This window comes from Pelodiscus sinensis, chromosome 25 (genome assembly GCF_049634645.1).
Source record: "Pelodiscus sinensis isolate JC-2024 chromosome 25, ASM4963464v1, whole genome shotgun sequence".
Classification (NCBI taxonomy): Eukaryota; Metazoa; Chordata; order Testudines; family Trionychidae; genus Pelodiscus; species Pelodiscus sinensis.
In genome coordinates, this window is record NC_134735.1 from 4,046,323 (window position 1) to 4,069,656 (window position 23,334).

Below are 23,334 nucleotides of genomic sequence, written 5' to 3' on the forward strand. Positions count from 1 at the left end.
GTCCGCTGAAATCGCCCAGGCTTAAGTGCCTAACTCCCACTGGTGTAATGGGGGTGAGGTGCCTCCTTGCCTATGGAGAGCTGGGTTTCTGTGCCTCAGTTTCCCCCTCTGTCTCATGGAGATAATGGCCCTGTGCTACCTCCCAGGGGTGTGGTGGGGCTAAATGCACTAAACGTTGTGCGGTGTCAGTGGGGTTGCCACCTTTCTAACGGCTGGGACCCCTGTGGGGACTCCTCCCCTCCCCCTCTCTGCCTCTTCCCCTCCCCCAAAGCCCCGCCCCTCCGCCACATCCCTTGAGGCCCCACCCTCTTCTCTACCTCTTCCCCAGGGCACTGGAAGATTTTTAGTAGCAAGGGAGCTTTCAGCACCTCATCTTGGCCCCCCCACCGCACTGGGGCTGGGGGCAGGGCTCTATCTCCACAGGGAGAGGGGTCAGGGAAGGAGGCCACAGCTTGGGATAGGCACTGGGCAGGGATGGGTCTGCTTTAGCGACCCCCATGTGTGGGGCCAAGAGCCGAGCCCTGGCCATGGCGTGGGACCCCAGGAGTGGGGGGCCAGGCACAGAGCCCCAAGCATGCCAGGAAGAGGGGCCAGGGCCCCAGAGGGCACAGGGCTAGGAACGGGGGTGGGCCCTGGGAGCAAGAGATGGGGCCAGGGGCAGGTGCCCAAGCCGCAGGTAAGGTGATGGGTTGGGGAGCAGTGTGGGGGTGGAGGGCTGGGAGCAAGGTATAGGCATGGGGAGCGCCCCCCAGCATCTATGCACAGAGCCAGCAGCTGGGGAGCAGGGCGTGGGGCCAGCCGTCCTGGGGGAGCTGCAGCACTCCCCCTACCCATGCGCTGCCCCCCAAAGCCCTGCCCTGTGTCTCCCCCGGACTAAAAACTCTGGACATCAGGGCATGTGCAACGGCACCGGGACCTACACGGAAACCCGGCGTCTCTGAGGACAAACCAGATGGGAGCAGCCACAGAGCATTAGAACTGGCAGGGGCCTCGCGAGGTCCTCAGGTCCAGTCCCTGCTCTCCTGGCAGGACTGAGGAGCTAAATCCCTCGGAGAGAAAGACACGGCCCAGACAAGGCCCATAGGCACCTTGCGCAGGATCAGGAAAGAGGTGATGAGTCTGCGGGGGCTACGGAGCTGGGAAACCCAGGCCCAGAGTTCTCACCTGGGTCCCTTGAAACTGCCCCACCCCTCGGTTAGCTCCTCTCTGACCCCTTTGTCCGCTGGCTTCTCAGGCGGATGCCTTGGGCTCAGCACGGAGGCCTTGAAGCGTCTTATTAAATAGCATCGATTTCCCGGGCCGAGAGGCGGAAGCTTATTTTTAAGGGCAATTAAGCGGCAGCAGACGAAGGGTCCCTTCTTTGCCGGGTGATATCTCACTGCCTGATCCTCGCGCAGCCACACGGGAAGAGGTGGGACAAGCAGCGGTGGGCTGGGGAGCATGCGTCAGCCCCACGGCCTAAAGCCCCACGGTGCTCGGTAGTGACACTGGTTGGTGAACAGGGAGAAGAGCAGCCCCGCCCGGCTGCCAGGTGGGCAGGGGGTGTCCCAAGGGAGGGGTGCGCTCTGGTGCCATCTGTTGGCGAGCAAGGGGAAATGACTGACCGGGGCAGGCTTCATTTGCATTTTACTTCTCTGAAAATGTGGGGCTTTTTGGTTAAGAGAGAGTTTGATTTTTGAGTTTGGGGGTAATAAAATGTGACAATCCCAGTTGGGCAAGGAAAGACATGAGTGAAGCACCAAATGGTCCTGATTTGTGGGGTCACCATAACTATAACCATTGTTAGACACAGCTGGGTAAGACAGTCGAAAACACAAGAAAGTTTTTATATATATGTGTGTGTGTGTGTATATATATTTTTTGCTGTGTGTGCTTTTTTGGGGGGTGGTAATGATTGTACATGCACAGCCAGTGATTCATCTCCGAAACACTTTTTTGTGTGCAGGAGTTTTTGAAGCAGCAGGTAGTGTGGAGTCAAGCGAGGTGCTTGCTGGGGCTGAAGCTGCAGAGAGCAGCAGCAGCAGCGAGGGATGCTGACACAGCTTTCTTTGTCCAGCAATTAAAGTTGAAATCACATTGACGGGGTTAAGGAGCACACCCTCAGCATGGCTGTCGATAGATCTTTGGAATTCCAGTTGTCACCAACACAGGACAACGTAACAGAACAACGCAACAAACGAGGACAACACCACAAACCAACCCGGGACAACAAACCGTGAGTGGGGACGCTGTGCGGGGAGGGAAGCAATTAGACTGTATTAATGACTCGTGGTAGCAAGAGAAGCACTGAGGTTGTGAATATTAAGGCCCCCAGGAGAGCTGGAGTCCTACCTAATAGATATTGATAATGTGTTAATTGCTGGCTTTCCCAAATTTATTCTGTTTTCCCTCATTCCTGCTCCCTCTCACATAAGCTCGTGTTGTTTGAAGCCGTGGACTCAAGGCTATGAAGGGTGCGGTTTCCTAGAGTTCTGGGTGGGACTCAAGCAGTGTGTAGAATGAATTTTTCTGTGTGCACCAAAGCGTTCATGGCCAGCGGTCGGGAATTCCTTTGGATGCTTTAGGGGAGGAGAGCGGGCTCTGCTTTGAAAATTCTTATTTTAGGAAAATATATCACTGGGGGAGGTGTGTGTGTGGGGGGTTGGGAGCTGTGGATGGGAGTGGGATAAGGAAAGCACTCCAAGGTGGTTGAAGGATTGCTGATGATTGGGATTGCAAGCACCCAGAGCATGCTGGCTGCATTCCAGGTGTGTGGGAGGGAGGGAGGAGTGAAGGGCGGAGCTCGGGGCATGGGGGCTGAAGTGGCTGGTACAACAGCCGGAGCAGAGACCGGTGAGTGGTGTGATGTAACCGCCCTCAGGCAGCCACTGCAGGGACCAGTCCCCTGGGTTGCCGGGTGGATGGTCTCTAGAGGTCAAAGGAAACCAGCTGGCGGGTATTGGGGAGACTCAAATGCAGGGTGTGGGGCCTGCAGTAAGGGAGGCCTTGGACCGGCCTGCATGGCCTAGGCTATAACGCACGGTACAAACTTGCCTCCCTGGTTTCTGGCCCAGCTGCAGCCCAGCCCTGGGTCTCTCTCTGGGAGATCTTGCCTGGTTGTCCTGGTGTGTGCCAGGCGGGGTCATAACTCCTCCTGCTGGGCCCGTGTGGTAGTGGCTGGCCCGAATGTATCTGCTCCTTGGGATGTTTCCAGAGGCTCAGCAAAGGCAGAATCTGGAGACGGACTCAGGGATGTGGCTCATTTCACACCCCTGTGGCTTGTGGGGCTGTGGCTGCTTTTGTCCTGGTTTGAGAAGGGAAGGTGGTGGGAAGTCTCCTGTCGGCTGTAGCGTGCTTAGTGCGAGGTGCACATTGGCAGACGTGTCAAGGGGGCATAGTGTGTGTGTGTGGGGGCGGGTAACCTGAGCTCCAGCTGGTCTGGGTTGGAGCCTGGTGCAGGAGCTGACAAAGGGCAGCAGCAATGAGCAATGACACCGGCTGTCCCAGTCTGGTTTGGCACCACTGGGATGGGGTGGGGCAGTGGGGTGGGGCTGGCTCCTGCCCCAGGGTCCCCCCTCACTCCTGCGTGGTCTGCCTGGTCTTACCCTTGATCCTGCAGCCCATCTCCCCTCTGTCCTGCCTGCTGGACTTGCTCAGTGACATCCCAGGCCTGGTCCCAGGAGCTGTGGTCAGTTTCTGCCTGGGGAGGCTGCCGGGGACGGGGAGGGGAGACGGTGAAGTGTAATTGTAGGGGAGCACAAGTCCAACATCAGTCCACAGCGTGACACTGTTGCAAAAAAAGCAAACTTGACTCTGGGCTGCATGAACAGGTGTGTTGTGAGCCAGACACGAGGAGTCGTTCTCCCGCTCTGCTCCGCGCTGGTTAGGCCTCAGCTGGAGTCTTGTGTCCAGTTCTGGGCCCCGCATTTCAGGAAGGAAGTGGAGAAATTGGAGAGAGTCCAGAGAAGAGCGACAAAAATGATGAAAGGTCCAGAGAACATGATCTGTGGGGGAAGGCTGAAAGAACTGGGTTTGTTTAGTCTGACAAAGAGAAGACTGAGAGGGGACATGATAGCGGTTTTCAAGGATCTAAAAGGGTGTTACAAGGAGGAGGGAGAAAAATTGTTCTCCTTGGCCTCTGAGGATAGGACAAGAAGCAAGGGGCTTAAACTGCAGCAAGGGAGGTTGAGGTTGGACATTAGGAAAAACTTCCTGTCCGGGTGGTGAAACACTGGACTAAGTTGCCCAGGGGGGTTGTGGAATCTCCATCCCTGGAGATATTTAAGGGCAGATTGGGCAGATGCCTGTCAGGGATGATCTAGATGGTGTTTGGTGCTGCCGGGAGGGCATGGACTGGACTCGACGGCCTCTCCGGTCCCTTCCAGCTCTAGGGTTCTGTGCCAAGTAAGTTTCCCTGAGAGTGGTGTGTACCATGCGGGGTGCCCAGTAGTGCTGTTGGAGGGAGGTGTCCTTGCCCAGATCGACCCCCTCTGTCCCCCCCTCCCCGCCCGTAAAGCTTTGAGCAGCTTCTCCGCTCTCAGGGCAGGTGCTGGGCGCTTGGCAGGTGGGAGCTGTTCCTGACCCCAAGTGCAGCTGCCCAGGGTTGCTGCTTCCTCTCCCTCATTAACAGGCTGAAGTTGTCATAAAACTCTCGGTAGCTCAGCTCCCTGGGGAGGGAATTGGCTCCGGCTGCAGGCCGGGCTATTAGCTTTGATTTAGCCCCAGGTAGCAGTCCCAGCGGCAGAGCTATCGGCACAGCTCCAGGTAACGGCTGGGCTCTGAGGAGAGGACTCGTCTGTTTGGTGTAATTAACGTCTCACCAGATGGAGCGCGAGCCACGCTGGAGCTGTTCAGCCAGCTCCTAATTTGCGGAGGCTGAGCTGCAGCGGAGGGGCGGGGGCCAGCGTCCTCTGTCCGCTTTGTCGGGCTGGCCGGCTCCTGCCTGGAGATCTTCTGCATGTGATAGCAGCTGGTTGTGTTTATTGACGCGTGCACACAAGTGCACATTGGCAACCGCATGCCGTGAGAAAGGCACACCTGGGCGCATAGGCACACTCGCGTGCAAAGCGACACAATGCACACTAGGGATGTACATTCTGGTGAATCAGTTCACCTTTCACTTCCCTTGTGCACGTGTCTACATGAGTCGTGCAGGCTGACACCTGTGTCCCATCCCAGGAGTGCCGCCTCGCCCTGAGACAGGCCCACTCGTACGTGTCTGTCCTCTCGCACGAACACATGGAGCGCACCCTCCTGTCCGTGGTGACACGCATGTGTGGACGTGCATATGGTTACTTGTGCGCGGGCTCCACAGTGGAGCTGAAGAGGGTTTATAGGGCACCAGGGAGGAATGGAAAAACCTCAGCACACATTGTGGTGTGACACACATTGTGCGCTGCTGCTTTTGCTTTTCCAAGCTGCTTCATCCAGCCTCACAGCCCTTGTGAAACCGGCTTCCCAGAGGGAGCTGGAAACAAAGGCAAACAAGGGGAAAATGTAGCAAGCAGCAGCAGACTGTTTTATCACCCCGAGTGTATTGCTAACTGATATTTAATGATCTTGGCTACTCTTCTTAATAGAATTCTAAGGACCTTGAGTTGTGTTTAAGACAAAGGGAGCAGATGGATTAGGGTCGGCTGGGCCATTATTAAACTCCTGGTTTTGTGCATGCCTATAAAACATGATGCTCCCCATCCTTCTTGTTACTGCATTTCAGGTGCCCCCGCTGGAACTACTGATGGTGGGGCTGGGAGATAGAGGGGCCAAGCCCCGCTCCCCTAGCCCAGCCCGCCAAACTGATGGCAGGTGGCCTGGTGGCTTAAAGCAGGTGACTGGGAGTCAGGCAGGACTCCTGTGTTCTGTCCCGTCCGCTGACCTGTGTTGCCACTTTAGCCAAATCACGCCATCGCCCCGTGCCTCAGTTTCCCTACCCGAGGCATCGACCCACCTCTAGGGCGAGAGGCACTGTGGAAATGCGGCGAAAGCACAGAGGGTCCGCCGCTTTGGAAATACCCGGAGCAGTGGTTTTCAACCTTCCTTTCTCAATGACCCAGCTGAAGAAAATCGTTGATGCCGCAACCCGGCAGGATATGAGTGGAGTGGGGCTCCGGGGAGGGGCTGAGGGCGGAAGCTTTGGGGTACAGAAGGGGGCTCCAGCTTTGGTGGGGTCAGGTCTGGGGCAGGAAGAGCTTCCCTTGAGTGGCTCCCGCTCAGCGGTCCAGCAGGGGTGGGATGGGGGGAGGAGGGGCGAGCAGCCGGCAGCAGGTTCTCAGCCCATGGGAGTGGGGGGCTAGCGCTCGGGGCAGGGGCCGTGCATGGAGCCCTGGGCGCTCTCAACCTAGGAGCTGGGCCCGTTGCCGGTGGCTTCTGGGGCGCAGCGCAGTCTGCGGGGCCAGGCCAGGCAGGGAGCTGCCTTAGCTCCCCCCTGCTCACCTGATCCCCCTGCAGCCACGAGCCCCAGCGCCCGACCTCTCACCCCCCAGTCCTGGGTCGCGACCCGTGGTTTGAAAACCGCTGGGCTAGGGTACGGTAGCAAATTTCTGACTTTGTGGCTGCTAGTGGGATGCGCTTCGGACTTCCCCCCAGAGCTAGAAAGGAGGCAGCTCCAAAGAGGCCTGGTCCCTCCGGCTAAAGGAATCTCGGGGGGCGGGGGGGTCAATATAGGCCCTGTGACTGCGGGAGGAGTCATTCTGACCCCCGCCAGGCGAGGGCCGTGGTGTCAGACCCGCCAGCCCCCCTGCTGTGTCCTCTACGCCGGTATTGGTGGCTGATCTCCGAGGAGGGACTGAAATCTCCTTTTGGACCCAAGAGCCGCGGGGCGGCCACGCTGTTCTCACAACCGCTGCCTTCCCCGCCGACGCTGCTTTGGAGAGGGCGCCGCGGCTCTCACAATAATTCTTTGTTTGCACTTCTGCTCAGCCTGACACCAGGGCCTCTCTGCAAGCGCTAATTAAGCCTCCCCAGCACCCCAGTGAGCAGGGCTAAGTAGTATTGACGTGCGAAAGCGCTGCAGTAGCTGGCCCAAGGTCACCGGGCTAGGGAGAGAACCCAGGAGCCCTGATAGACTGGGGTGGGCAGGAAGCCGGAGGCGATTCGCTAGGATGAGCCCCTGGCCGGCCACGGGTACTTTATTTCCCGGGGCGCCCGCAGGTACAGCTGCTTGCAGCTCCTATTGGCTGTGGATCGCAGTGCCTGGCCAATGGGAGCTGCGGGAAGTGGCGTCCTACCCTGTGCTGTCCGTGTAGGTAAATAAAGCACCGGGGGTCCAGCCAGTCTTGGGGGTCCACCCCGCGATAGAGCGTGCTCCCTCCCTGCTCCTCGGCGAAGGCGGGCATTATTTTAACAGCGCTCCATGGAGCATGCCCGATCCCGGATGGCTTTGGGTGCAGGCAGAGCTGAGGGCTGGCATGTGACGGACACGGGCAGGGTGATGGGGCTGGCCCTGATGCCCACTCGGACTGCACCTCTGCTCTCAGGCCTCAAAGCCAGCCGGGCAGGGTGGCCAGAGTGGGGCAGAACTGGGGGGCGCTGGCAGCTGTTACGGTTTACGTCCTGGTCCCCACAGAGCGGGCGGGCGTATTTAGGACGTGGCTGGCTCTGGTGGGCGTGGCGCGTTGGCTCTGGGGGGAACGGCTGGAGGCTGGATCGGGCGAATGGGATGGAGGCGCCAGGGGCTTATCTTCTCCCCACAACTCCTAGGATTTAACGTCAGCCCGGCGGGGCGGGCGGCTCACACGGAGCCGTGCTCAGCGGTGCCTGGAGACACCTGTGCAAAGCCAGAAGGTGATGGGGGAGGGATGTGGGGAGCGAGTCAGAGGTTTGGCTCTGCAGTGTGTGATCCGGCCATCAGGCCTTAATGGGCATGAGCCAGATCCTGCTCCCAGGGCCTGCTGGTTTCAGCTGGGGCCCACATGATGGTGGAACGGTCCTGCACCATTTCCGGTGCTTCCCCTGGAGCCAGGTCTCTGGGGGCTGCCTTCGGGAAGCAGAAGGAAGCCAGGCAGGCACCCCCCATGTAGGATCAGCAGGGATAAAGCAAACTCACCATGAACAAGAAGGGGTGTCCCATGTGCTCCTAGCCTGGGTTGGGACCCTGGGCCGGCCACACCCCTCCGGGAGGGGGAACCCCTGTTGATCCGGGACCCACCTGTGAGCTGGGGAAGGTGGTCCCTGTGCTGCTTTCTCCAGCATCCCTGGTCAGGTCTGCGTCAGCCCTGGGTTCCCCGTCTCCGTAGCCCCGGGCTAGGGGAGGCTGAGACACAAGGCCGGCTGGTAGGCAGTGACCCGAGGCTGCCTGACCCGTCGCCTGAGAAATCCCCTCTTAATAAGCGTGCGATCCGCCAGAGCAATTCGTCTTGAGCCTGGTGTGCTCCATGAATAGTTAATGGGGTGGGTGCCCATCCGAGAGGCCCCGGCGGCGCCGCTGCCGTGCTGACAAACAAATGAATATTCATCTAGCGGGGAGGCGGAGTGCACGAAAGCAGCAGAGACAGGTGTTCCTCTCCGCATCGCGGCACGCAGAAGGGCAGAGGCAGGGAGCGGGAGAGGGATCCCCACACACTGCCCCTCCCACCCTGGAATAACTGCTGGAGAGGACGGCCTGTCTGCTCCCGTTTCTGTGCCCATGTGGGGAGTGTGCCGGTGTTGGTTGAGTCAGGCCCCCAGCCCCACACTCTCTGATGCGTGAGCCCCCAGCAGTGCACGCTCACAGAACACAGGCCAAGAAGGGCCGAGTGGCCACATCCACCCCAAATTCCCGGAGGGGTGGGTGGGAGCAATGTTCCTTTTAATGTTTTCCATCTGTGAGCAGAATCAATTTTGTTACATGCGCCGATGTGCACCACCCATAGAAACAAGTGGAAGACAGTGGGCGCCATGCTAATCAGCAGGGCAGCATTTGAATGTGGCTGCCGAAGTGCTCGGCTGACAGGGAACCCTGGCAGGGAATTTTTGTTTTTCCATCGGGTGCTGGGTGTGGAGTAAAGAAACCGGCCGCCAGATCGTAGGTGCTGGGATTTGAGGTGTGGGGGTTCCCTTTTACGCCGCGTTTACAGTTTGGTTCAGTGGCTCTCAGCACCCCATGATATACACCCTTCCAACCCCCCTGGGCCAGAGGAGAAGCCCCGAGCTTTCAGAGCTCCCCTAGGGCCACCCTGGTTGGCTGTGAGCCCCCCTCGACCCCCAACTGGGTTGTTGGATAGTGGTGAAGTGTCACCAGAGCCCGGCACGGCAGCTATGGGCTACGCAGTTGTGAGTAATACGGGAGGGGGTGGCCAGAGATGGTTTTGGGGGTGTGTGTGTGTGATGTAGTGGGGGTGTGTGAGAGATGTGTGGGGGGTGGGTGTGTGAGATGTAGTGGGGGGATGTGGGGGTGTGCGTGAGAGAGGTAGTGGGGGGTGTGTGTGGGGGTGTGTGAGAGATGTAGTGGGGGTGTGTATGTGTGGGTGTGAGAGATGTAGTGGGGTGTGTATGTGTGGGTGTGTGAGAGATGTAGTGGGGTGTGTATGTGTGGGTGTGTGTGAGATGTAGTGGGGGTGTGTGTGGGTGTGTGAGATGTAGTGGGGGGGTGTGTGAGATGTAGTGGGGGGGTGTGTGAGATGTAGTGGGGGGGTGTGGGTGTGTGTGTGTGATGGTGTGGGGGTGGGGGAGTGTGTGGGGGTGGGGGTGTGTGTGCGTGATGTAGTGGGGCTGCTGTCTGCTCTGTAACTCGCTGTGAGGTGCGATTCCCAGGGGCTCACCCACGTGTGGATTGGCCCAGACACCTAGCCCAGCCTGAGCAGATAACAAGGCTCTTCCCAGGGGGAGAGACAAAGGGAGGGAGGCGGAGACGGCCACCTGGCTGGGGGGCAGGGCCTGGGAGCTGGGCAGTTTTTGGCTGGGAAGACATGAAGAGAAGAGGCTAAGCTGGGGGTCAGGGGCCTGTGGACCCGAACCCCAAGGGGTCTGAGGCAGCCTGGCCCTGACTCCTGGAACCACATCCCGTCTGTGCTGGGCTGTGTCCTGGAGGAGCAATAAACCCCCCTGCTCTACTGGCGGGCGGAGTCTCATCTTGCTGCGGACGGGGGTGCAGGATGGGGGGGGCTCCCCGATGTGCCGCCACGGGGCAGGTGGGCGCGTGAGCCCGCCCCCCTTTTGCGCACTCTCCGCCTCAGAGCCGGGTGCCCGAGCGGTGTTTCCCATCTGTCCCCGTCGTGGGGCGCGCTGAAGGCTGGCAGTGCCTAGCACACAAATAGGGACGACCAGACCCATCGACGGCTCCCATGATCTCCGAGTCAGCTGCTTTATCAAAGCAAATCCGCGCCTCGCGCCCTGCCACCGCCCCGGCCAACGATCGCTTTGCCGGACGCCCCTCGGCTGCGCGGGGGGTGCCGAGTGTTGATCGTTCCGTAGTTCTGGCTGCTTACCGGCGTGTGCTGCTGTCTACGCGGTTTTTAACCAAGCACTCCCGTTCCCGGGGTTCGGGAGTTTGCGAGCCTCTGCAGAAGGGAGCCGGGGGAACGGCTGGCACTCCTGCAGTGCAGAAAGGGGAAAGCCGGGCGGGAGATGGGTAGTGACTCTGGAGTTCATCACAACTTGGTGCCGCATCCAAATGACTCCTGCCTAGCGTCCCTTCTGTCTACAGAGGCCTGCCAATCTGCAGAGATCGGCTTCAGAGCCAGGGGATCCGCTTCTGCAGCTGGGGATGCAAATGTCCACAGCTCGATTTTGCAGATGTGGCTACCAATTTTGTATCCGCAGCTTATCTGGCCCCCCCATCAACTTCCTACCTGAGCCTCTCCTAGGCTTTGATGCTGTTAGTCTGACGACCTGCCGGGTGCGGCGCTGTCCTGTTACACATAGGGCGAGGCGGGTAAGTCTGCATTAGAGCGGGGAGATGGGTGTACATGGACCTGCTCAAGCTAGTGCCTGACTGTACCAGCGTGCCTGTGATGGCCTGGGTAGCCACACGGGTTAGCGGGCTGACTACGCACCCTCTCCCCCGAGCTGCTGCGGCAACACTGCTGTTTTTAGATGCTACCTCGAGCGTGGCGAATGCGGGTACAGCTCCATGAGCTGGGAATGCCCCCTCCCTGCTCAAATATAGACATGGCCTAAGTAACTGGCCCAAGGACGCTCAGAGAGTCTGTTGCAGAGCATGGATTTGAGCCCAGGTCCCCCAAGTTGTTTAACCACTAGGCCTTCCTTCCTCTCCGCAGTGCTCTCCCTTCTCCAGCTGTTCATTGGCCTAGGTGACTTCAGCAGAGCTGGCGGGCACTTTCAACCCCTCCCCTCCCCGTTGCTCCCTCCACAGCTGACATGCTGTTTCCCATATGGGAGTTTGCATAGGGTTAAAGACCAGGACGCCTGGGTGCTCTTCCCAGCTCTGCAACTGTCTCTCTGTGTGACCTTGGGTGAGTCACTTCACTTGTGAGACAGGGCTAAGAAGGGCTGGTGCGGGGCGAGGAGACTCCGGCGGATCTTGTGGATGAACATAGGAGGGGTGTGGCGGTGCCTGTGAAGGAGCCAATCCCAGCTGAGCGCCGCGGCTTGGTCCGTCTCCAACCCCTGTGGATTCTTCCCTTGTGAACGCCCTCCCCTGACCTGCGCAGTGAGTGCCAGCCGCACGCCGGGCCTGATCGATGGCATTGAGATGAGCAAGCGGCATATCGATCCCAACACGCCAGCTCGCCCCTCCCCCCGCCCCCAAAAGTGCAGCCAATTAGGTGAAACTAATTGAAACAAATGGCCTGGTTTTTCTATCTGCAATGTTCCCTGGGGCAGGCTGCTGGGAGAAGAACTTCTGGTTTCTCTCACTGGGGCTGCGGGGGAGGGTCTGAGGAAGGGGACAGGATACAGCAGCCTGGGTTTATTCGGCAGAGGCAGAAGCAGCTGATGTGAAATGGGCAGGTGCCAGCTGGTTGTCACCCCACACGCCCTTTTCAGTGGCTTGCCCTTGGATTTGCAAAGGAGTTTCCACTCATTAGCCCCTTGGGAAGCCTCCCAGCGGTGCATTTTAGCTTCAGGGAACTCAACAACAAGAAAGCACAAAAGTAAAGTCTTCCGGTGTGAGGCTCCGCAGCTCTCGAACCCAGCTCCACTGAAGGTGACCTTCACAATCTGGCAGTGTGATCGCGATGGGGGGCGGGAGTGGCTAAGGCGGTGGTCACCAGCCTGTCGATCACGATCGACGGGTGGATCACGGTGCCCCTAAGAGTCGATCGCCGCGGCCAGCTGGCTGGATGGCTGACCCTTTTTGCCCCAGCCCAGCTGGAGCGTGGTGCAGTCTCGGTGGGCTGAACACCATGGCCAGCTGGGCTGGAGCAAAGAGGGGCAGCCGCCTGGCCAGCTGGCTGCTATGTTCAGCCTGCCGAGGTGGAGTGGCTTGCTTGCTGGTCTTAGCTGCTGGGGCAAATGCTTAAGATAACTGTCATTTCCATCCTCAGACAGTGCAATTTCTCCCAGCCTCCAGCCGGACATTATGTGCCGTGAGCAGGGGATGGAGAATCGGCCCTCATGGGTTCTATTCCTGGCTTTGAAGGGGCGTGTTGCGCAGTGGTTAGTGCTGGTTTAAGAGCTAGGACTCTTGGGTTCCGTTCCCAGCCTTTGCCCCTGAGAGATCTTGGTGAAATCACGTCACCTCTAGGCCTCAGTTCTCCTGTCTGTTTAAATGATTGTGGGACTTAACTAATTCATGGCCGGGACTTTTGAAGGCCTTGATGATCGTGGCTGTTCACCCGGGGACAGGAGAGGCAGCCCCCTCCGCAGATGGGTGGTGTGGCTGTCTGTTTATAGAGCCGCAGAGAAGAGCCTCTGAGCCGTATGGACGCAATCCTGTTTGTTTGTTTGTTTGTTTGAAATATCTGGCAGCCCGTGAGCTGGCAGAGGGATACAAAAATCATATTTGCAGCAGATTCCTGCTGGATGGCTCAGCCGTCCCAGCGTCAGCTCGCCAATTAAATATCCATCAGTAACGAGGAAAACAAACTTGCGGGTCTCTGGTACTCCCCATTAAAAGTTAATAATACATCTAGCACCTGCAGCAACAGAGGCAAATTAAGAGCAACAGTCAGCGCAACGCAGCAAATGGAGGCGCGAGCAATTAACAGCCATAAAAAGATGAAGAGAAACAATTACGTGGGGTGTGTATAGCGAGCGACACATGCATATATACATTAAAAAAATCAACAGGCTGTCAGCGCAGATGTGTGGCGTATAACATCTCCAATCCCCCAGAGCAGAGGGCGGGAGAGTTGGCACTATTTGTATTATGTTTTGCCCTTTCTTCAGTCGCCAAGATCTCCAGGCGTGTTTATAATATGAGAATTGGGGGGAGCGAAGCCTCAAAGAAGCTCTGTGAAGCAAGTCGGGATTGTATCTTCCTTTTACGGACAGGGAGACCGAGGCAAAGAAAGGCACAGCGACCTGCTCAATGTTGTGCTGCAAGTCGGCAGTTAAACCCAGGAGTCCTGGCCCCCAGCCTCCTCCTCCAAGCAGTGCAGTGCACTTGCTTCCCCCCACCTGTGTGCTGGGAGAAGACTCCGAAAACTGGGCCGTTTCCCCATGTTACTCCTCGACCAACCTGTGGAACTCCCCGCCGGAGGATGTTGTGAAGATCAGGTTAACAGGGTTCACAAAAGAGCTAGATACATTCCTGGAGGATAGGTCCATCCATGGCGATGGGCAGGGCTGGTGTCTCTAGCCTCTGTCTGTCAGAAGCTGGGAACGGGCGACAGAGGAGGGATCACTTGACCAATGTGTGTCAGCCCTGACTGCAGAGAGAAGGGGTTTTCAGCCTCTTTGGCGTATTTAGAGCTCATTGTCTCCATGGAAACAGCCAATAAGGGGTCAAAGGTCATGGTGTCTGCCATTTTCCTGACGTAGACATTGACCAGCTGCCTTGGGGTGAGGGCAGTAAACCCCTGGGGTTTAGGGGAGCCCCTCGCAGGAGCTGCATGGGGAAAGCAGTTTCTGAGCCAGAGACATGGGCGGGAGTTTTCTCGCCTGCTGTTGCAAGAGTCCGAAGTCCCTGCCTTGCCCGAGTGCTGCAAGCCCGCCGGCTTTTCTGGCTCCATCTCCTTGGCACAGGATCGGCTCCGAGCAGGACCTGGCGTGTAAAGCCTGGGAGAGTGCCGGACGTCTCGGTACCCCGGGCCGTTCCTTGGGCTCTCGCTGCCAGCTCCCTCCTGTGCTCTGCCCCGGAGCCTCGGGCATCTCTCCCCCATGTCCGCTGACGTCACAGCTCCGTGCAGGCTGAGATGCGGTGGGATCTGGGGGCGAAGACGCTGGCCTGGGGGCAAGGAGAACCCACAGGTTGTCCGGGGCTGTATTACTGACCTGCTGAGAGCCCCTCCCTTGCCATCTCCCTTCCCACCTGGTGTCCTGTCTGTCTGGACCCGTGGTTCTCAGCCTCTTTACCCTGGTGGGCTGCATGTGCAGCGTTCTCTGTGATTGTGGGAATGCAGCCCCCCATGTATATACTCCCCATACAGCCCTGACGCCGTCACATGGGCCACAGGTGTGTGCTGATTGGACCACAAGCAGCTCGTGGGCTGAGAACCACTGGTTTAGCTTGGGGTCCGTCTGGTTATACCTGCAGCGCCCAGCACCTGGGGGCACCCAAGCTCAGCTGTGGCATCTCGGTGCTGCTGTCATGAAACCCCTAATCATCCAGGGATGTCCCCTCTCTGCAGTGGAGCCTGGGCAAGCAGAATCTAGTCTGTGCTCCTCGCTATGGACACTGGCTCACGCACCTGGAACTCAGTCTCCCTGAATGCTGGGGGGCCGCCCTCTGCCTCCCTTCTCAGCAGCTATTCGATCATTTCCCCGATTTGGGCCCCAGTCAACCCCGAAGCTCTTGAAGGGAATCCCCTTTTCCACAGACCTGCTGTCAGGGTGGGAAACTCCCCTGCTGTTGACCCTTGTGGTCTTACGTATCACTCCAGGGCCCTGCGAGGTGCCCATCTTCGGCAGGACAGACAATCACTGATGGCCCGGAAGGTCAGCGCTGTCGCTGGGACTGCATGTCTGTCGTCCGGCAAAGCTGGACTCTGGGCGGGTGTTCCCTGGCTCTGCAGCAGCGCAGGGACAACGCCCGCCCCGACACGCGATCTGGAAGCACAGTTTAGCATGTCGGAGGGAGCTGCTTGGCGCGCGCCCCATTTTTAGTGGGCTTGTGCGTGCAGCTTTTTAACACAAAGCCCTTTCCTCCCCCATGTTTAGCAGGCATCTGAGTGAGATGTGCCTAGCGAGAAGGGGCAGTCCTAGGACGTCCATGCCCGGCTGTGGACTCCCTTGTGCTCTGGGGCAAGTCAGTCCATGTGCCCCGTACTGCAGGGCTGCTGTGATAAATCAAGGGACAAAAGCCCCTTTGGGAGATGCTCAGATTCTGTGCTGATGAGGGCTGGGGTGAGTGCCTAGGTAGATCCCTGATTGGTTTAGGTCAGAGGTGCCAGGCGAGTAGGTTTCAGGGAGCAAGACCATGCCCTGTAGGAACTGGCAGAGCCCTTGCTCACTGGCAGCATGGGCAGTGCTCTGGGGAGGGGTGCAGTGCCGTTTTGGCACGGAGGGGCCTCCATTTCTCCCCCAGAAGAAGCCTAGGAGCAGGGCAAGTTCTCTCTCAGCACCCTTCTCGGGGCAGTCAGTCCCTGGGCCCCATTTGAGCCTGATCTCTGCAGCCGAGGTCGCCAGCGCCGTTGTGGCAGGGAGGGGGCAGCTTGTGCCATGCGCAGGAACCAGGCAGAGCCCCGCCAAGCCAGCTTAATCCTCGTAGGCAGCCTTCGAGTTCAGCCGCGACCCCCCTGGGGCTGGAGCCAAGCCAGCAAGCCAGACTCAAAGGGATGCAGATCCCATCCCCCGAGATCAGAGGTGCCCGATCTCCCTATGCCCGGGGATGGAAAGCCAAGTCCCCAGTGTGGCGGGGGCGTGGTCACAGAAGACCCCTTGGTGTTGCTTCCCAGTGTGCTAATAAAGCCACTGACACTCGCCTCCTTGTTCTCTGGGGTTTCCCACCACCCGGTCCTCTTGGGCCAGGTCTCCTGGTCTCCTCCAGCCCAGGCACAGAGCTGAGCTAACCGCTGTGAATCATGCCATACGCCGTATTTCTAACTTGCCATACAAGAGTGATGCATGCGCCGAAGTAAGACAGACAGATCCAGCAGACTGTGACGTTGAAATTGACGGGTTCCATGAGGGATTTTTGTCCAAAGCATCTTGGAGTTGTGCATATTGGTATCCATAAGTCAATTTCATACAGCATGGCGGGGGAACGGCGGGTGGGGGGATGGAACTGTCACCCAGGAAGGAAAGCGCTAGACCCAGCAGTGCAATGTAAACCGTCTCCTGTGCATCCCTGGTGCGCTTGCTCTGGGTCCCAGCTGCAGCCCTCTGGCTGAGCCCGGCCGGAGCTCTCCGGGTGCATGTGGGCTGGGCGCAGAGGTGTGAAGGAAGGGGAAAGCGATGGCTGGAAGGCGCCCGGAGCCTCTTGCGCGTCAGGATGGATCCGACTGCCCCCCTGGAGTCCGCGCCGGTGGAATCTCAGCCCGGCGCTGCTAATTGGGGGAGACAAGCTTGTTTTCTCATTGCCAGTTTGGTTCATGAATGCCGTTAGCTGCGGGCGCCCGCAGATGGGATCCGCCGGAGCAGGGCAAGCGCTGGGGGAAAGGGGGGTTCCCAGAGGGCCCATCACCACTGTCGTGTCTCATCGGCCTGCCCGCAGCCTGCTGAAAAGTCTGGAGTGGACAGAAAGAAGCAGGGCAGGAAGAGTCCAAACTGACCTGTATTAGGCTCCCTCGTGCTTTGCTCCTTGCTGCCTCCTCCGCTCCCGCGTCTCTCTCCCGTCGTCGGGCCTGATCCCGCCGGGTGCGGCGCATCCTCACGGGCATCCTAGAGGCTCGGCCCATTGTGGGATCGGACCCACATGGAGGTGGCTGGGCTGGAGGAGCTGGCGTAAGATGCAGGAGAGGTAGCTGCCCTGGCTTTGCAGTGATGTCTGGGTGAGCCCTCTGTGGATGGCTCAGGGAATTGGAAATGGCATCAGGAGACTGTACTGCCCTACAAAGCCCCCTAGAAGGACCCCACTGAGTTGCTTTGCTCAGGGACGGGGGACTAGAATTCTATCCTATCCCAACTCTGGACCACAGTGAGAGCCAGAAAGACGCGTTTCATCCCTCACCCCGAGACTTCCCCCGCCTAGCAGCCTGCTCCTTTTGGTTTGGGGTGTGGACATAGGTGGTGGGTGAAGGTAAGACCGGGGAAGACATGCCCTCAGCCCCGCCCCTTCTGTCCAGGCCCCACCCCTCACGGGAGCTAAGCCCTGCCCCACAATGGGGAGAGCGCACAGCCCCGGCCTCCAGGGTAGCAACACTCCCCCTGCAGTTGGCCTACAGTAGGCACTCTGGGGGCGGAGTCTGGGCGGGGCCAGGCTGGCGGTTTGGGAAGGCAATGCCTTCCCCTGCCTATGATACCCGCTGCCCCTGGGTGTGGACGTGGGGGGTTGGCTCTGTGCCGTCACGGAGCAGAGGATGTGACCTGCTTTTGAATTGAGGCGCGAGTGGCACTTCATTCATTAGAAGCTGCATTCCCTCCGGCAGCAAGGTTTTTTTTTTGCGTGCGTGTGCGTGTTAAAGAAGCTGAGAGAGATGGATTTTTGTCTTGCTGCATTAACCTTAAAAAAAAAAAAAAAAAAAAAAAAAGATGGAGAGGAAAGAGAGGAAAATCTCGGATTGGTCTTTAGATCTTTAAAGTTGCTGGGCCAGATTGATCGCTGGTGTCACGCTGATGTTGCAGGGGTTCAGCCCCCGCTTGCCCAGGCTAGCCACCTGTCTGCACCCAAGGATTTACCACTCACTTGTCTCTGATACGCATTGTGCCTTGAGGGGTCTCCCCTTCCCTGTCCGGGCCAGAAACACAAAGGTTTCGTGGGGCTCTGTGGGAGGGGGCGTTCTGACTCCCTTGGAACGTTCTCATAGCCATCCTCAGTCATTTGAATTTGTAGGGAGCCCTCTGTGCGCATGGCCAAGGGGCTTAGTAATAGTTGTCCCCTTTACAAAGATGGCAGAAACTGAGGCACACAACAGGGGAAGGGTCTTTCAGTGAGTCAGTGACAGAGGCAGGTTTAGGAACCGATCCCGGCTGCTGTCGTATGGGGGCACCCAAGAGAGACCCTACACCAGACTGAGTCTAGCTGCGAAAGTCCAAAATCAGCCTTAGATAAGCTACTGAAGCCAACAGTTGCCATCCCGGCCCCGCAGTGCTGATCTCGGGCCTGATCTCGGGCTTTCTGGGAGTGCCGAGTGCCGGAGGAGACTGGTTTAAGTGAGTTTACTGCTCTTTATGCCATTCACCCTGGGACCTCAGTGCTGCAAAAAGCAGCCTGCGGTATCGCGTCTTGGAAACTGGACCACCGGACTTGGGGTCCCACTATGTAGCCATTCCTTAGAGACCTGGAGAGGAGCAGGGTCCTCAGATCTTGGCCTCTAGTCCAAGAGCCCACCCCTCACCGGGTCTCTGAACCCAGATGCGAGCCCGACTGGGAATGTGCACGCTGCGATTTTGGTGGGATTCTGGGATTCCTGAACGAGGGAGCCGCTTGCATGTTGCTTGTGACCATCTCTGTCCCAGGCCTGCCGTACAGTGTGGCAATCAGCGAGTTCGACAGAGCGAATACTCAGCGGAGAACTCAGTCACACAGGCAGCCCACCTATGAATCCCAGATGCCCACAGCCACTCAGGAAAGGGGTGGCAAGGCTTTCCTGCCTCGCTGGGTGCCGGGAGCAGGAGCGAGCCTTGTCAACGCTCTCCAGAAGCCGAGAATGGAAGGTTCTGGAGCAGGGGCCGTCAGCCTTTTCAAGCCAAAGCGCCAAACGCCATCACAATTCAGAACAAGTGGCCGACAAAGAGCCGGAGAAGAACGCCCACTGGCATGACTGAAAATATGTAACTTATTATTATTGATAATTGACATGGGGATTAATAATAGCATCAATTAAACCCTGTTATTGCAGATTTGATTTAATGGGACTTCTGCTGCTGCTGCATCTTTTCGCACCGTTCTTTGAAGTTTACATCATAACTGGACAAATTCAGGTTCATGACACATGAAGGCTACAAGGCTTCGTCTACACTGCTGGCTTTGTCGGCAGAGCCGATGCAAATGAAGCGCGGATTAGCATTTTGCTATGCTTTTTTGCATAATTTATTTGAGCCGTTTTTGCGCAAGGGGTTTTTGCACCAAAACAAACAGTGTGGATGTGGGTTTTTTTGGCGCAAAATAAGTTCACGCTGCTTTTCTTTTGCGCAAAATCCACTTGCGCAAAAAGAAACGGCAGAAAATATGCTAATGAGATCGCAACTTACGCTAATGAGACCCTCATTAGCATATTTTCTGCCGGAAGAACTCGCGGTGAAGATGTAGCCCATGAGTACTGACGCGTTTTTAAAGCGTTGAATTAATTTTTCATTTTAATTGTCAAAATTGCATGTGTTTTGGGACTGGCACATGTGCCATATTTGCTTCCATACTGACCCCTGCTCTGGAGGGATTGCCTTCCTTATTCTCTCGCTAACCTGGTGTAATTCCAGCACTGCTCTCGTGGTGCCCACATGCCCGCTTTGCCGTGATTTAGCCTAATCCATGATGGATTTTACTGAGGGCCGTTGGACACGCTCTGATCCCCGGCAGTGGTGTCTTCCCGTTACCAGCGTTTATTCCAATGGAACAGGAAGCCGGTAGGGGAGATAAATTAGAATTATTTTTAATAAAAAGGAGATCATTTTTAATCACATTTCAGTTATTTTTCTTGAGCCAGCGCGCGCGGCGTAGATTTCCCTGAAAAATGGGGAACTTTCATCTCGCGCGACTCAGGAATTAATTCTGCCCTGACAGCCAGGGTGCTTAATGTAGATAATAACTATTGGTTCTACCCGAGACAGCATATTCTGTTCTGCAGGGCTGGGGCTTTCATTTTTCTCGCTGGATTATGCTAAATCTTTGGACGGGGAGTGAAGCCCTTTGCGAGAGGGGGGTAAGGAAAGGGGAGTGGGGAAGGAAATGCAAGTTATTACCCGAAATAAAGGTTCCCATTTTGGTTGGATGAATTATCCATCCATCTCCACATGCATAAAACTTCTCTCTATCTGCCGACTTGTCCTTCTGTTGTCAGTGAACATGCCCAGTCTAGCTAGTGTTACACCACAGTATCTGGGTGCCTGATGGTAACATCCAGAGGGGACCTTTCTTGTCTTTATGATGCATTTCTTTATTCTGTGGAGCAGAGGGTTGGAATTTGACTCTCCCACGGAGCCATGCAGTGCAGGGGTTAGTACTGGATGGGGCGGGGCAGCTGTCAGGAGATTTGGGCCTGATTCCAAGAAGTGAGCTCCTGTAATTGCAATGGGAATCAGGGGCATTCAGGAGCGTTCCCTGTAAGCTGAGCGCTTGGGCGGCCACCCTAGAGAGATTCGGATGCCACCCAGCTGATTAGCAGAGAGCCCATAGCCGGAAGCCTGTGTTTCTTCCTGGCGGTGCACATCCGCGCATTCCGTAGTGCACACAAAATTTATTCAGCACACAGATGCAAAAATTAGAATCCCCTGCTCTGGGAATGTTCCGCAGCCGGGATTCACCCTTTTCCTGCCCGGTGGGCCGATTGCTCTGAGCCACCCCTCCCTGGCTGTGCTGTCTCGTTAGCCCGAGCGGGGCTCTCTCGGTGCCGGGGTTTATGAGGCGTGTGCGCGCGATGGATTCCACGGCCATAAACTCTCTTGCGTTTGGCAGGCGTGTCTGGTGCTGGGCTGGGCTTTGCCGCATGCAACCTCACTGCTGTCCCTTCCTTCCTGCAGGGCCACGGCGGAGGGGGTGGTGGGCGACGGACAGGGCTTGGCTTCTCCATGGAACCAGACTGTCCCCTGGTGAGGAGGCCCCAAAGCTCCAGGCAGGCTGGAGTGGTGGTGGTGGTGGGGGGGAGGAGGAGGAGTCACCTTGGGAAGCCGGGAAGGGGATGAAGAGCAGGAAGGGAGCAGAGGGTTTGGGGGCAGATGGCTGAGAGGAGAACGGATGCTTTTTTTCACTGCTGCTTGGCCTCCCTCAGCATCCGAATGGATTCATTAAGCAGTAATTGGGATTCCTAAGTGCTGCTGCCCAGAGGCGGAGACGGCAAGAGAACATTTTCTTCCCTGTAGCCTCCCCCTGCTTCCCAGCATCCTTTGGGAGTGGCCATTTTGGTAGCAACAACTGGGGGGGGAGAAAAGGGGGAAGCAGCAAAGACCCAAGGAGTGGGATTGGCTTATTACGCAGCAGGGGCCCTGTGGGTTTCAATGGGCTGGGACTGGCTTTGGGGTCTGGAGGGAGGAGAGGAAGTCCTGCCCCACGTGCTGTCTGGATGTGGGGCCGGTGAGGGCCTTCCACCCCCCTCCTGCCCCGCTCTCAGGAGCCAGGGGGTGGGGGTGGGGCAGACGCCTGTGTTCCTTGGCCTCCTGGGCGCGGCCCCCCCTTTTGGGTTGGCTACCCGGGCGCTGGCAGGGCCGAGCTGGCCGGAGCAGCAGGATGGTTTTCTCTGAGTCCCTGGCGAGCTGAGCCTGATGTCAGCACCAAAGCACGAGCAGGGCAGCCCTCTGTCCTGGCCGGGGGCTGTTCGGTGTAGGGGGGGGCGGGGAGGGAGGCCTCAGTAGCAGCTGATGCTAGATGCTGTTGGGGAGAGGAGACCGGGTTGGGTGGACACGGGCCTGGTGCAATGTGATGCCGACTCTTCCCACAATCCCTTCAATCACAGCCCCTTGCAGAGGGGGTTTATACCCATTTTAGAGCCCAGGCAGGTGAGGAGCAGTTTGGTGACATGACAGGTGGCAGCAGAGTCTGCCATACCCCTTTCCTATGCCCTTGTAGCTGGGCAGCCATGTCTCCTGTAGGGATGTAAAGCCCCATTTAACTAAGTTTAACCGGTTAACCAATTAAACAGGGGCAGCCCCCACTGGTTAACCCTAACCAGTCACCTCACCCGTTAACCAGTTAACCATTAACGTCCCTAGTCTCCTTTCTGTAGTGCTCACAGCCCTGATCCTTCCCCCTCGGAGCAGGCCTGGTGCCTCTCCACTGTCGTTCCGAGCCATTGGCTTGAACGATGCTGGCGGCCCCGTGCCGGGGGACTTGTAGCCAGGCACTTACCCAGCTGCTCCCGGACGTCCTCCGGTAAACGTTGGCAGCGTTGTATTGCGTGTCACGGGCTGGGAGCACCTCAGAGTTGGCAGGGCAGCTCCCAGGCACCGGCAGGGCCTGGCCTGGGCTCACCAGCGGCACTCGTGGGGAAGGGCGGTGGCGGGGAGAGCGGGATCCGTGTCTTGCCCAACCTGCTGCCTCTCGGCTTCGGTTCCTGGCCCGTCGGGAGCCCGGTGACCCCCTGGTTTGCAGCCAGCGAGCGCCTCGGGGCGGGCGGGATGAAGGAAGCAGGCGCGCCGTCGGGGGGCTCCCCGAGGAGCTGTTCGGGGTGAAGGAGACCTCTGGGGGCTGGTGATTGCAGGCGGTGCCGTGCCGGGGAGGAGGGCGCCGGGACTCGGCTCCTGCCACGATGCTCCGGCAGGGCCAGGTTCTCCTACCCAGCCGTATGCCTGAAGTGCCTCTGTCCTGTCACTCCCTTGTGGGCAGCAGGCGTCCATGTGAGCAGCCCAGCACGGCCTGCGGCGGAAAGAGCCTTTGGGAGAGGGTCACGCTTGGGATGGGGCGGGAGCTAGAACCGAGTGTAAGGCAGGGGGGTGCCATGAGCAGAGACGCTCCCCCTCTCTCCAGACAAATGCTCTGACAAAGCACCTTCCTCTTGATCTAAGCCCCCCCCATCCCAGTCCTGGGCTCTCTGCCCCAGCTCTGCCAGTGCCCCCCAATCCTGACCCACTGCCTGCTAAGATGGTCCTTCCCCCTCCCGCCCCCCTCAAGCCTGACCCACTCCCCGGCTATTCTGCTCCAGCTCTCGCCTCCCCACACCCCCTTGTGCCCCACAACCCCCTCATCCCAACTCACAGCCCCTGCCCCCACATTCCTATATGAGGCCCTGACCCATAGCTCGGCCCATTCCGCTGATCCCGACCTGCCTCCCCCCGCAACTATTCCAGTCTTGGGGGGACCTGACATGCTTCTCTCCCAGTGCCCCTCCAGCCTGCCCCGTGGTCTGCTGGTGTAGGGGGCTGGCAGCCGGCCGTGCTGGTGGCGATCGTGCCAAAGAGGGGCAGGCACAGCGTTGGGCTAGGCTCCGATCTTTAGGGCAGCAGCGCCCCCATAAATGGGCCTCTGGTGCTCCCTCTTAGGAAGGGTCCCAAGTTGTCTCCCCCGGTTTGCTCTGCTCTCTCTCTCGCCTCCCTCATATCTATTAACGGGCGGGGACGGGCCATTTC

The 23,334-nt window shown here is 58.1% G+C and overlaps 1 long non-coding RNA gene across 1 annotated transcript in view; it reads left to right on the forward strand.

Annotated features, from left to right (window-relative positions):
* The first annotated feature begins 1,853 nt into the window (after window positions 1-1,853).
* Window positions 1,854-23,334, forward strand: part of LOC142819888 (uncharacterized) — a 65,167-nt gene continuing 43,686 nt past the window's right edge. The window contains exons 1-2 of the long non-coding RNA XR_012897565.1: window positions 1,854-1,963; window positions 2,057-2,215. This is a non-coding gene — a long non-coding RNA (uncharacterized LOC142819888). The remainder of the gene's footprint in view (window positions 1,964-2,056; window positions 2,216-23,334) is intronic.